This window comes from Marmota marmota, unplaced genomic scaffold (assembly GCF_001458135.2).
Source record: "Marmota marmota marmota unplaced genomic scaffold, marMar, whole genome shotgun sequence".
Classification (NCBI taxonomy): domain Eukaryota; kingdom Metazoa; phylum Chordata; class Mammalia; order Rodentia; family Sciuridae; genus Marmota; species Marmota marmota.
The window spans coordinates 5,180,460-5,194,393 of NW_026000196.1; positions in this window are offsets into that span (position 1 = coordinate 5,180,460).

The following is a 13,934-nucleotide window of genomic DNA, read 5'->3' on the forward strand; positions in this document are numbered from 1 at the left end:
GTGTGTTCTTAGAAAGCCCACAGTACTTACCATGGTGTGGGTCCATCTCCCTGGAATGCTTCCCAATGCAGCAAGAGTCACAGTGGGAACTTTGGGGGGGATTGGATCAATGGGGTGTTAGGGGAGTGGTTTTGTTATGAAAGGAGCTCTCTCTAACATGCTGCTCACTCCATCTCACCTTGAGATGTCCTTGGCCATGTTATGATGTTGCTTATGCCTTGCTCTTGGACTTTTAGCCTCCAGAACTGTAAATAAGTAAAGTCCTTTATAAATTACCCAGTCATCTGGGTGTGGTGGTGCACATGTGTAATCCCAGCAATTTGGGAAGCTGAGGCAAGAGAATCACAGGTTAAAGGTCAGCCTGGGCAACATAGCACATTTAAGACTATCTCAAAATAAAATAAAAAAGATACTGGGAACGTAGCTGTGGTAGAGGGCCCCTGGGCTCAAGCCCCAGTACAAAAAAAAATTTACTCAGTCCATGGTATTCAGGTATGGTAACAGAATAATGGATTACGTACTCATGAGATTACATTCTGCACATTGTACATTGTATATATCAACTTGAAACTTGCCTGTCTGTTTTTTTTTGAGGGGTTTTGTTTGTTTGTTTCATTAGACAGCATTTCTTTGATCATTCCATGTCAGGACATATTTAGCTGACTCTTTCTTTAAAAACAATGAATCAAATTTGTATTGCTTATGAATGCAGATTTAAACTATTGATTATGTACAAAACAAATCCCTGGCCATAATTGATTTAAATGTTCATCCATTTAAAAAATGTCAACTTGGGAGAAATGGTAAAAGGGCAGGACATACAGGTAAACCTTCAGTGATGAAATTATATCACTTTCTACTTTACAGAACTTAAAGTATATTGGGGGAAAATATGCCTAAATTTCTGCTCTGTTTTAATGAAGTAATAGTTGATGCTAAATAACACTGGTGGTTGGGATGTAACTAAGTGCTAGAGAATGCACTTAGCATGCTCAAAGCTCTGGGTTCAATCTCCAGTGCAAAAAGGGGAAAAAAATGGACCAGGCATGTCATTTGTTTTTTATCCTAGCTGATATGAATGAAAAGGAGAACTTTATGTCCATAACTTGAAAAAAAGATGGACTCAATTTCAAACAGGGTTGGATTTATTTTGTTTGCTTGTTGCAGGGAGCAGGGTAGGGGAGAAGCAGCCAGTTAGGCAGCATTTTATGACTGTGGCTTGAGTGGATGTGGCTTGAGTGCCCCCCCAAGGGTTCTTTAGTGGGAAGTTTGGTCCTCCATGTGGCAATGTTAAAAGGTCATGGAACCTTTAAGAGGTGGGGTCTAATGGGAGGTGGCTAGGTTATTAGGGGGCATTTCTTTAGAAGGGATTAATGCAGCTCTCATAGAGCCCTGGTTAGTTCCTACCAGGATGAGTTGTTATAAATAGAGCAAGATTGGCTGCTCCTCAAGCCTCTCGCTTGTGATCTCTTCCATGTGATCTCTTCCACACATGCTCCAGCCATTGTGATATCATGGCCATGAAACCCTTACCAGAGCCAAGAAGAAGCTGGTGCCATGCTCTTGGACCATTAACACTGTGAGCCAAACATAAAAATGGAAAACAGACTAATACAATGATGTAAAAATGATTTAAACCAAGATTTAAAAATTGCCAGTGATTTGGGAGGCTGATGCAGGAGGATTGCAAGTTCAAGGCCAGCCTGAGCAACATAATGAGATCCTGTCTCAAAGTTTAAAAAAGGTGGGGGGCTAGTGGTATAGCTCAGTGGTAGAGTGATTGCCTACCATGTTCAAGACCCTGGAATTCATTCACTATTAACACACACACACACACACACACACAAATACCATTTACTGGTGGAAGTGGAGACTTAGAAAACAGACAATCCTAGACTTTTTAGGTTAAAATAATGGCAAATGTAGTATAAGTACATATTTATTGATCCAAGACCACATAAAATTCTTGATATATTGTCTAATGAGGAAGTTACATACATGTATTTGACAGCTATAAACAAAATCCATCCAGTTTCATAGACATGGCTTTAATTTTTTTTAAATCAACACTTAACTGTATATATTTATGGGTTACAGTGTGGTATTTCAATACACAGTACAATGTGTAATGATACATCAGGGCAATTGGTGTATCCATCACCTAAAACATCATTTCTTTGTGTTGGGAACATTGAAAATCCTCTCTCAGCTATTTGAAAACATAAAGTTAATTGTCATCAACCACAGATCCCTACTGTGCTATAGACCATTAGAAGTTATTTCTCTTATCCAGCTCTACCTTTTACATAGATATCTTAATCTGCATTCAGAAATTTCAGATCCATGTATTTTACTGATGTTTCTGACTCACACCTTTTAACTGCTATATGATATTCCACACAGTCCCTTATTGATGCCCTTTAGTGTATTTTTAGTTTTTGCCACATAGTGCTGTCTTGTGTGTGAACAGCTGAATGGGCAGTGGTGGAACGACTTTGTAATTTCCAGGAAGGTTCTGAATTTCCAGAATCATTTCTCTACCCCCTACCCTCCCACCCCCTGTATCCTATAGAACCAGCATAAAGGAGTTTCCTGGGGAGGGATTTGGTGAGGAGTGAGACCCCGCCCCCAACACAAGGCCATGTGCATGGTACGTACTACCCTCTCATCTCTAGACTATCCTGGCCCACTTACCTTGGTTTGGGGTAGCCCTAAAGCCCAGGCCCTAGGCTGTGGGGTGTCTGAGTGTAAGTTCTGGAAGGTGGAGTCCTGGTTTGCTGTGGCCTCTGATAGGCCCCTCCACCAGCTCTTGAAGCATAGGGAACACTGTCAACTTCATTCCACTCCCTGAGACTCCACTTGGCAAGGGAGGCAGTGTTGCTAAGTGGCTAGTGCTGGTCTGTGGCATCAGAAAAGGCTGGTTTAAACTCCTAGTTCCACCCCTGAACAGTTCTAGGAACTTGGATAACTCATTCAACCTTAGTTTTCTCATCTATAAAGTAGAAATTCTGATCATGGGATAATTCAGATGGTATGTGCCATAGTATCTAGCACAGAGCTGACGTTATGCTGATAGCAAGTTCAGGGGTGGCAGAATGAGGTGGGTAAAGGAATGGATTGGATTGTAAAGGGGCTGATACCCCCAGCACTGTTCCCAGCAGAAGGAAAGTAATCCGTCCTTCTATGACACTGTCCAGCACCAGACCCTGGGCATCCACCCCACCCCCTATCCATCTCCAGCCTGGACTCGGCACAGGGCCATCCTCCACAGGTGCCTCCTCCTGTCTTATGGCGAGAGTCACCAGACCTGCAGTGCAGAACTCCAGTGCTCGGAGCTGGTGCTGGCCAACCAGCCTCGGAAGACTAGACATAGAGGTCAGAACCAGCTCCTCCTGGAGGGCAGGGTCCTGGCCCAGCCAACTTACCCACCTGCCTGCGTCCCTGCAAGCTATTCCTCTGGATGATGGGTGTGGAGCCAGGTACTTACTGTGGGCTATAACCTGCTCCAGGTGCAGGACAACTAGTTAGGCTTGAGTCCTGCCCTCCAGCCTTCATCTGACATTGTCGAGAGGAGGGAGCATGGCTGTGCTGCTGGGCAGGGTGGCTGAATTCTGGGCCTTGGCCTGCTGGTAATGCCAGGATTACCTCTTCCTTCCTGTGACAGGAAGAGGCAGTGGCTAGGTCAGGGAAACGTGGTTGTGAAATGTGTGGATTTCACCAGTGTGACTGACACAGCTAGTTTACCCGTACTGCATCTAGTATGACCTCTGATTGTCTTGTTTTCTTAAAATAACAGGACTCTGTTTTGTTGAGGGTGGTGATATGCCCTGCCCAAAACCTACATTTCTTGCAGTTGGAATGACCAATGAGATGTTATTAGGTGTCATTTGTCATTGTTTGGGGCTTCTGGGAGACCACTGTTTTTTTGTTTGTTTGTTTGTCTGTTTGTTTTAATCTTGAGCTGGGGTCTCACTAAATTGCCCAGGCTGGCCTCAAACACCCAATCCTCCTACCTCAGTCTCCCAAGTAACTGGGATTCTAGGCACCTGCACCAATGCTTAGCTTGGAGAGTTGACAGGCACAGTCCTGTGGCTCTGTACTGTGTCTTTTCTTCCTACCTGAAAAACACGATGGGTGGAAATTCAGCTACCCTCCTCTTACTCTGAGGCAGTCCTGAGGACAGAAATCATACACTAAGGATGGTGAAGCAGAAAGAAACCCTGAGGCGTTGGTGACAACATGGAAGTACCACAGGGGCTCTGGACTCTCCATCCCTGAATTTCTTTAATGTGGAAGAAAAATCACCATCTCATTTGTCATCGTGAGTTTATTCTATGAGCAACCAAACACAATCTCTGTCCATATAATAAGGAAATTCCGAGGATTTCCTTGTCAACAAATGACATTCAAGTGAGCTGAGTGACAGTTCATGAATTATTGAGTGAATTCACAAGAGACAGTTTCCAAAAGATGATGCATGGACAGATGTTCACCTGGAAGATGGTCTCTGGAGGGAAGTGCCTGCTTGGGGGCAATGTGATTTTGAGTGAAGATGGGGACTGATATATTTTGGGGTAAGACCTGAACCCAGGAAGTGAATTGGGCAACAGCCAGAATCTAAAGAGACTCTGATGGGCTGGGACAAACCCATCAGGTGTAAAAAGATAGAATCCACAAAGCCGTATGTACCCCTCCTGCGAGTTAGGATGTGGAGGCCTCAGGTAAGCAGCAGTACAGGTGGGAAGGGCGTGGTGGTCATTGTCTTCCAGGTGTCAAGTGCAGGAAAAGCCAAGGTGCATTCCAACTGGCAAGAAGCAGCAGGTCTTGAACCAAGAAGGTGATGGTTCCCATTCCCAGGCAGGGTGGATACCTAGAGTAAGCAGTGAAACCTGGAAGCCACAGTGAATTGGGCTTGGGGACAAACCCGAGCTCAGGCGGAGGAGGTTTGAAGCCAGGTCACCAGAAAAACATCTCAAGGACTTGGTGGGGTGTTTAGTCCAAAAAGAAGAAGTTAATAGGATGTGTTAGTAATCCTGAGAGACCTGGCCCTAGGGGAGCACTCCAGGGAGAGTCTGAAGAACTTTCTAGGGTTGGAGGGACTATCTTGTGAGAGAGGGAGTGGCCTGTTCTTGGAGGCAGATGAGAAGAGGCCATATCACTACTACACATTAGGTGCATGCCAGACAGGAGTGGGCAGTTGTGATGGCCCTTGCCAAACACCACACAGCAGAAAGGTTGGGGCTAGTGATCACTGAGGTACTTCTAGATCCCAGATCCAGGGGCCAGTCCCAGGATAAGGGAGTGCAGAGCGAGGCTCCCAGGCCCTTCAGCTCAGACCACCTCCACCCCTGCTCTCTGTGCCTGCAGCTTGTGGTTCAGCTGGGCCTGCATCCAGGACAGGAACCAGAAGGCCACTCTCACCGCTGAATGGACATGCCCACGTGGTATGGGTCAGCTTGGTACTGTGAGGCAGGCAATGCCGTGTTGGTGTTTCTGTCAGACCAGTGAGGAGACCGAAGCCTCCATCCCACCACCCCCTTCTCCACTTCCCCAAACCACCAGTCAGGAGGGGAGAGCAGGGTCCCCAGATTCTCCCCCATTACCCGTGCTCAGTCAGCCCTGGCCCTGAGAGGGGCGTGGGAGGGCAGTGACCCAGGTCCTGCCTGACTGTGGGAGCTGAGCACAGGTCTCCAGGTTTGCTCACGCCTGGCCCCAGCAACCCTGGGCTGCCCACAGTACTGCGCCAAGAGTCCTCTACAGCATTCCCCCTTGGGAAGGCGACACAGGGCCCCGGAGAAGGCCTCTGACCACAGGTCTCCATCCCTTTCTTCTCGAGTCCTCTCCAGGCCCTGGGGTGTCAGATATGGGATACTGGAGGGAAGGGGGGGCATGCAGGGGCCGAGTGGTATTCTCATTACCAGCAAACACAGAGGTCCTTGCCACCGTGCCTGCCTTCACACCTCTTGGCTGCCTGTTGACACTGCTGCTGCCTCCCTCAGGGCAGAAGGTGTCGACTTGGGAACCAGAATGTGGAGGGGCCTCCAAAACAGTCAGGCAGCAGGCCCCCTCAGAAGCCCCAGAAAGTATTCCTGGGGTGGGGGTGGGAGGCCAAAGTAAAGATAGGGCATGTGTCCCTGGGCCAGGGATGGAAGGAGTATGGGGGCAGGTGTCTGAAAGGGGCCCCTCACTTCAGGAGCCCTGAGTCAGCCTCCCGGGTCCCAGGGAAGCCTAAGGACAAGGCCCTGTCTGACAGTGGACCATGAGTGTTATCAGGAGGCCCAGAGACTTACAAGCACCAAAGCAAGGTTGCAAAGCAGTCCCTGGAACCGGGGCTTTCCCTGACCTGACCTCAGACCGGCCTGTCTTCTGAGCACTTCAGCACAAAGCAGGGCTGAACACTGTGCCTATTGGAGCCTGCTCCTTTCTCAAACCCCATGCACGGCACAGATGAGGAAACTGGGCCCAGAGAGGTCCTGTCACTTGCCTAAAGTCTTCAGAGCCAAAATTCTATCTCACTGGTATCTGCCTTTGAGTCAGAGTCCATGCATTGAGCCTGGTGGGTCCAGGGCTGAGGTTCCCAGGAGGTCTGAGCAGCCTGCTAGTGAGTGGAGGGAGGAGGAAGACTGCTCTGCAGCTGGGGTGACCTGGGGTTCAGATGCCTGAGGAATGCTGCTGTCTGGGCCATCAGGATGAGTCCCGGGGGGAAGGGAGCGGCCTTAAACTGTGGGTTTCTTCACATGGAGGGATCCTGCAGAGGAGACGTTGCAAACCTAAGTCCCAAAACTCAGAGCTCACTGGGCCATGGCAGGGGCTGGAGCCCCACTAGGGCAGCGGGAGATGGTGTGGACAGGCAGGTGGGCAGGGGTTGGCTGGGGACGTCCTGCTGAGCACGGAGCTTGGACTTTTAGGGAGGCAGTGGATCTACAGGGATTTTTGAGGAAGAAGAGGAGATGGAAGTGAAGAGCTGGAAGCAGGAAGCCAGGCAGAAGGCTGTGTTTGCATCAGGGCAGGGCTGCCTGGGGCCCTGGGAAGGAGGGGGTGGGCAGGTAGGGGCCGAGTGGCAGGGGCAGGGGTGCCACAAGGGGACCCCAGAGCCAGCAGGGAGAGAATAGAGGAAAAGGAGGAAGGAAGCGACCACTATTGACTGGGAAGTAAGGGAGGCTGGGGACACAGGCATCCCTGGAGCACCCGGGAGGCTGAGCATGGAGGCTGAAGGCTTCCTCTACTTTTCCTCCAACAAGAAGATTAAGTCAAGGAGGCCCCAGAGCTTCTACGACAGCAAGGCCCAGGGGAGGCAGCTCAGGCTGGGGCCGGTCTCCCTTCCTAAGGCTTGGTCTTCTTCATTAAAGGGTGTCTCTGTGAGGATCAGATGGACACCTGTGTACAACACCTGGGGCCCTGCTGCTGTTGGGAAGACAAAGGGGAGAGTGAGAGGTGCCCGCCCTACAGGGGCTGCAGGACCTGGGGCGGAAGAGCTGTTCTCCCTGGCCTTATCTCCAACAGCCACAAGGGAACTTGGGTCCTACCTCTTGGGGTGCAAACTAACTGGGGAGGGGGCTGCAAAGTGTTTTTGCCCTCCTTTCTTCCTTTCTTATCTTTCACCAAAGTAACACGTGCCTGTTACCAAAATAAGATACAGACAAGCAAAAAGAAGGGACTCTAAAGTGCCCCTCCCTGGTTCAATTCTAGAGAGAGCAGCATCCTAGGGCGGGTTCACCTTTGCCAGGCAGCTTTGCTAATACCTGCACGGGACAAAAAGGCATTGAGACAGAGAATGTCACTTTTTAAAGTTGTTTTTCTGTATTTTGAAGCTTCTGGTATATTTTTCTTTCCTTTTTTTTTTTCTTTTGTAGCACTAGGGATTGAACTCAGAGCCTTCCAAGTGCTAGGCAGTCATTTCATCACTAAGGTACACCCTTAACCCATATTTTTCTTTTTAAAAACAGCTTTACTGAGACAGAATTCATAAGTCAAGATTTTTGTGCATTATATATTTTAATTTTTTTAGATGTTGAATAGACGTTTATTTTATACATTTATTTATATGTGGTGCTGAGAATTGAACCCAGAGTCTCACACATGCTAGGCGAGTGCTCTACCACTGAGCCACAACTCCAGCCCATATATTTTAAATTTTTTAAAAATCATATAACACAAAACCTGTCTTTTTTTTTTCACACACAGGGTCTCATGCATGCCGGGTAAGTGCTCTGTCATTGAGCTACATCCCCCTCCCCACCCATCATAACCATTTTTTGGGGGGTAGTTTGGGGATTGAACCCAGGGCCTTGTGCATGTGAGACAAGCACTCTACCAACTGAGCTATATCCCCAGCCCCTATCATAACCATTTTTAAGTGGGCAATTCAGTGGCATAAACTACATTCACAATGTGAGCAACTCTTACCACTGCTGTTTCTAAAATGTCTTCATCACCTCAAATAGAAACTTGATATCTATTAAGCAATAAAGCCCTCATACCCCTTTACCCCAGCCCTTGATAATCTCTAATCTGCTCCCAATCTCTATGACTCCAATCTCTATAACACACAACCTTTGTCCTAAGTGTCTGGTTTATACTTTTTTTTTTTTTTTTTTTGGCAGCACTGGGGATTGAACCCAGGGCCTTGGGCATGCTGGGCAAGTGCTCTACCACTGAGTTATGCCTCTCATAGAGTCTAGCTTATTTCACTTAGCATAATGTTTCTGGGGGTTCATCCACATTGCAGCATGCATCAGCACTTAATTTCTTTATATGGTTGAATGATATTCCATTGTATTGTAGACCATGTTTTGTTTATCCATTCATCTATTGATGGACGTTTGAATTGTTTACACCATTTGGCTATTGTGAATAGTGCAGCTCTTAGCATTGGCATACAAGCATCTGTTTGAGTCCCTGCTTTCACTTACTGTGGGTATACAGAAAGCACCTTCTTTTGTGACCAGCTTCTCTCACTGACTTATTGAGACCATCACTGATGTTCCCTCTTATCATTCCTATTTAATATGGTCTTAGAAATTCTAGCCAGAGCAATTAAGCTAGAGAAGGAAATGAAAGGGATAAAATAGGAAAGGAAGAAATCAGATCATCACCATTTGCAGATGCTATAATCCTATACTTAGAAGATTAAAAAAAAAAAAAACTCAATCAAAAGATTGCTAGAGCCAAAACCCAAATTTGGCAAAGTAGTAGGTTACAAAATCAACATACAAAAATCTGTAACTTTCCTATATACAAACAATGAATTTGCTGATTAGGGAAAAAAAACTCCATTCAAAATTCACAGTAGCCTAAAAAAATCTGGTAATGAATCTAACAAAGGAGATGAAAGACCTCTACAAAGAGAACTATAGGACTGGAGATAGAGCTCAGTTGGTATGCATGCACAAGGCCCTGGGTTCAATCCCAGAACCACCAAAAAAGAGAAAGAAAACTATAGAACACTGAAGAAAAAAAATAACTGAAGAAAACATAAGATAGAAAGACCTCTGATGTTTGTGGCTAGGCAGAATTAATATTGTTAAAATGGCCATACTACCAAAAGCAATATACAGATTCAATGCAATCCCCATCAAAATACCAATGACACTCTTCACAGAACTAGAAAAGAAAATAGTCCTTAACTTCATTTGGAAGAAGAAAAGACCCAGAATAGCCAAAGCAATTCTAAGCCAAAAAGGCAACGCTGGAGGCATCCCAATACCTGACTTCAAACTACACTCCAGAGCCATAGTAACAAAACCTGCATAATACTGGATCAATGGTCCAGAATAGAAGACACAGTGACAAGTCCACACAGATACAGTCATCTGACCCTTGACGAAGGTGCCAAAAACATTGGAGAAAAGACAGTCTATTCAATAAACGGTGCTGGAAAAACTGGTTATTCTTCTGTAGAAGAATGAAACTAGACCCTTTCCTCTCACCCTGCACAAAAATCAACTCAAAATGAATGAAAGACCTAGGCATCAGGCCCGAAACTCTGCAACTCCTAGCAGAAAATGTAGGCTCGCACTCCAGCAAATAGGCACAGTCAGCAACTTTTCAACAGGACCCTCAAAGTTCAGGAAGTAATGCCAAGAGTTAATGAAAGGGGAAGCATCGAATTAAAAAGCTTCTGCACAGTAAAGGAAAAAAATAAGAATGTGAAGAGAGAACCTACAGAATGGCAAAAAATATCTGCTGGCTACTCTTCTGACAGAGTATTAATATCTAGAATGTATAAAGAACTCAAAAAAAACTTCACACCAAAAAATCAAATAGCCCAATTAGTAAATGGGCAAATGAATTATACAGACACTTCTCAAAATAAGAAATACAAATGGCCAAACAAATATACAGAAAAAAATGTTCAACATCATTAGCAATTAGGGGAATATAAATCAAAACTACACTGAGATTTCATCTCACACCAGTCAGAGTGGCAATCATCAAGACTACAAATAATAGCTGGGTGCAGTGGCACAAGCCTGTAATCCCAGTGAGGCAGGAGGATCTCGGTTCAAAGCCAACCTCAGCAAAAGCGAGGCACTAGGCAACTCAGTGAGACCCTGTCTCTAAATAACATACAAAATAGGGCTGGGGATGTGGCTCAGTGGTCGAGTGCCCCTGAATTCAATCCCTGGTACCAAAAAAAAATAAAATAAAATAAAAATAATAATGTTGGAAGAGAGGATGTGGAGAAAAAGGAACACTTTTACACTGTTGATGGGACTGTAAATTAGTACAACTGCTATGGAAACCAGTATGAAGTTTCCCCAAATGATGGAACCACCATATGACCTAGCTATACCACTCCTTGGTATTTATCCTAAAGAATTAATACTAATATTAATCATCATACTATACTGATACATGCATAACTACATTTATAGCAGCACAGTTCACAATAGCCAAACTATGGAACCAGCCTAGGTGGCCATCACCAGATGAATGGATAAAGAAAATGTGAAATTTTATTCAGTCATAAAGAAAAACGAAATTACGTCATTTGCAGGAAAATTGATGAAACTAGAGACCATTATGTTGAGCAAAATAAGCCAAACTCAGAAGGTCAAATGTTGTATATTGTGTTTTCTCTCATATATGGAAGCTAGAGATGAAAAAGGAAAAGAAGTGGGGTGGTGCCTTGGGGATCTCATGAAAATCAAAGGGACCAAGTGGAGGAAGGAAGGGAGGAGTGGGGGAAGTGCTGGGGAGTGATATTAACCAAATTATATTGTTATATTGGGCACAGGTACAATCATGTAATAGCAAATCCCATCATTATGTACAACTATAATACACCAATAAAAATGTGGAAAATTAACAAGAGTTTTGCAAAAAAAATGAAAAAAAAGAAAAGAAAGAAAGAAAAGATAAATGTTTTTTAAAAAATCACTGATGTATTTTCTGTATCAGTGATTGTATTTCTGCAACAAGATTTTTAAGTCATGATTGGTACTCCACAGTACAATGGCAATGGTTTACTTAACAAAAGGCATATACTGAAATTCCTTAGTTTTCCACATAGGTACATCCTTATATGTATATTTAAAAGTCATTTTTATTTTTTTATTTTTTTAATTTTTATTATTGGTTGTTCAAAACATTACATTATTTTTATGCAATTTTTTTCTTTAACAAAAGTTTCCAAAGCTTATAAAAAAAAAAAAAAGAAAGAAAGACAAAGAAAAAAGTTGGAAAGTGCATTGTCAGCTTTCCATTGCTTAAAAATTATTTAATATTTATTTTTTCAGTTTTAGGTGGACACAATATATTTTACACTATGTGGTGCTGAGGATTGAACCCAGTGCCTCGTGCATGCTAGGTGAGCACTCTACCACTGAGCCATAACTCCAGCCCCTGAAAAAATATTTTTAAACTGCATATTAATAATACATGAATACAGTTTCCTTGTGAAAAATGTAAACCTAACAGATAAAAGTCTCTCTTTCCAATCCCCAGCCTCAATATGCTATTGTTTAAAGATGTGAGGAGGGGGGTGATCTTTGTTGGAAGGGGCTCCCCTGGGAGCTCTGGGGTGGGGGGCTTGGCTAGGGCTAATGGGAAGGAGGTACAGACAGGAGAGCCAAATGACAAAGTTTTGGCCAACAAGGGGGAGTGCATATAAGTCCCTGAAGGTTACATCACCAGTGTGAGCTTCATCCCTTTCCCAGGGTTCTCTAGCCTGTCCAGGGACGCCTCTCACAAAAGACCCACAGGCACACACTGCTGGCTCCTTCCTCCCCTAGGTCCTGCCCACACATTACAGTTCAATCGTACAAATCCTCACTCTGCATTTTATGGGTTTTAATGTCAGGTACCTTTGCTCTGGGGACAGAGGACCTGCAGCTGGCTGAGGGCCTAAGCTACCCCACCAACTTTGTGTGGAATCCCAGGCCAGGAACCCAGCCCTGTGCACTTCCTCCTGCCAGGCAGACCACTCTCCTGGCACCTCACGGTGCTGTAGTGAGCAGTATGTGAGAGAAGGGATAGGGACAGAGTAGGCTTGACACCCAGGCCCCCTGCCTAGATATAGCTCCATCCATGCTTTTCTGGAGGAGCTGGTGTGGGAGGGAGAGGAGGAATCAAGCAGGCTGGACACTGACCCAGTTTGGCAGCTGAGGTGGCCCTGCAATTCCTCATGCAGCAATTGGCAGGGCACAGAGCCTGGGGCAGCCCCCCACCTAGAGTTTCAGTTGGCTTGGGTTCTGACCTTTTCTACAGTAACTGCACCCAGAGCAGTAGGTCAGGGGGGTGCTAAACTCTGCTTGGCCCCTACCCTCCTGAACCTGTCTCGCTTCTTCTCATTCTTTTCCTCTGGGCTCCCTCTCTGTACATAAATGCATGTTTTTCCTGGTGGATAGATGAAATGAGTAAATAGATTCAGAGAGGGCCAGTGGCCTATTTGGGGGTCACAGTCCAACATTCCTGCACCAATCCAAGCTGCACCCATTTTTTTTTTTTTTTTTGCTGAGGATTTAACCCAGGGGTGCTTTACCACTGAGCCACATCCCCAGCCCTTATTACTTTAAGATCAGGGTATTGCTAAGTTGCTTAGAGCCTCCCTACATTGCTAAGGCTGGCCTCAAACATGTGATTTTCCTGCCTGAACCTCCAGACTTGCTGGGATTACAGGTGTGCGCCACTGTGCCCAGCTGCACTCACTTCTGAAGCCAGCCCCAGCATTCCCCGGGTCATCTACACAGTTACCAGTGTCCTGATGCCTTTATTCTCTGGTAGGGCCAAGCCTCTGTTATGGCCCTAGCTCCAGAAAAAAAAAAGTCCTGTCTAGTGGAGGAAGGTCTGTCCTGTGCAGGTTCAAAGCTCCCAGGTGGCTGGGCAGCGCCATCTGCTGGCTTTGTCTGGGAATGCAAGGACCTTGGAAAGTCTAGGGTCAACCTTTGGGCTGTTTTCCTCCAAGAAATACAGGAGTCTCTGCCCCATTTTACAGTTAGAGAAACTGAGGTGTGAGTGATAAAGATTTCCCTACCTTTACATGTCTGCATCTTTGTTTTGGGTTACTTCAGTCCTTAATCCCTTTATGCCTCAGTTTCTCCACTTTTCACTCTAAGGCTCACTCCCACTTACCTGGAGGAAGTGTAGGAACTCACATGTGGTGCTCTATTGAGAGGTGCTACCTATTTACTGGGCATTATCAGAGCCCTCAAACCCACAGGGCTTCTGGCACTTCCTCTTGAGCCTTTCAGGGAATCTGCCAAATCTCTCTCCTCCCTTCCCACCCCCTCCCTCCTGTCACCCCTCTGATGCCTGTGACTGCCACATCCACTGCTGAGCATCCAACTGCTCCATAGCCAGATAATCAGATTATCATGGATCCAGAATAATCTATTCCATATGGCTTGCCAGCTCAGTGGCTCCAAGAGCTAAAGGTGTGAGGAGGGGGGTGATCTTTGTTGGAAGGGGCTCCCCTGGGAGCACTGGGGTGG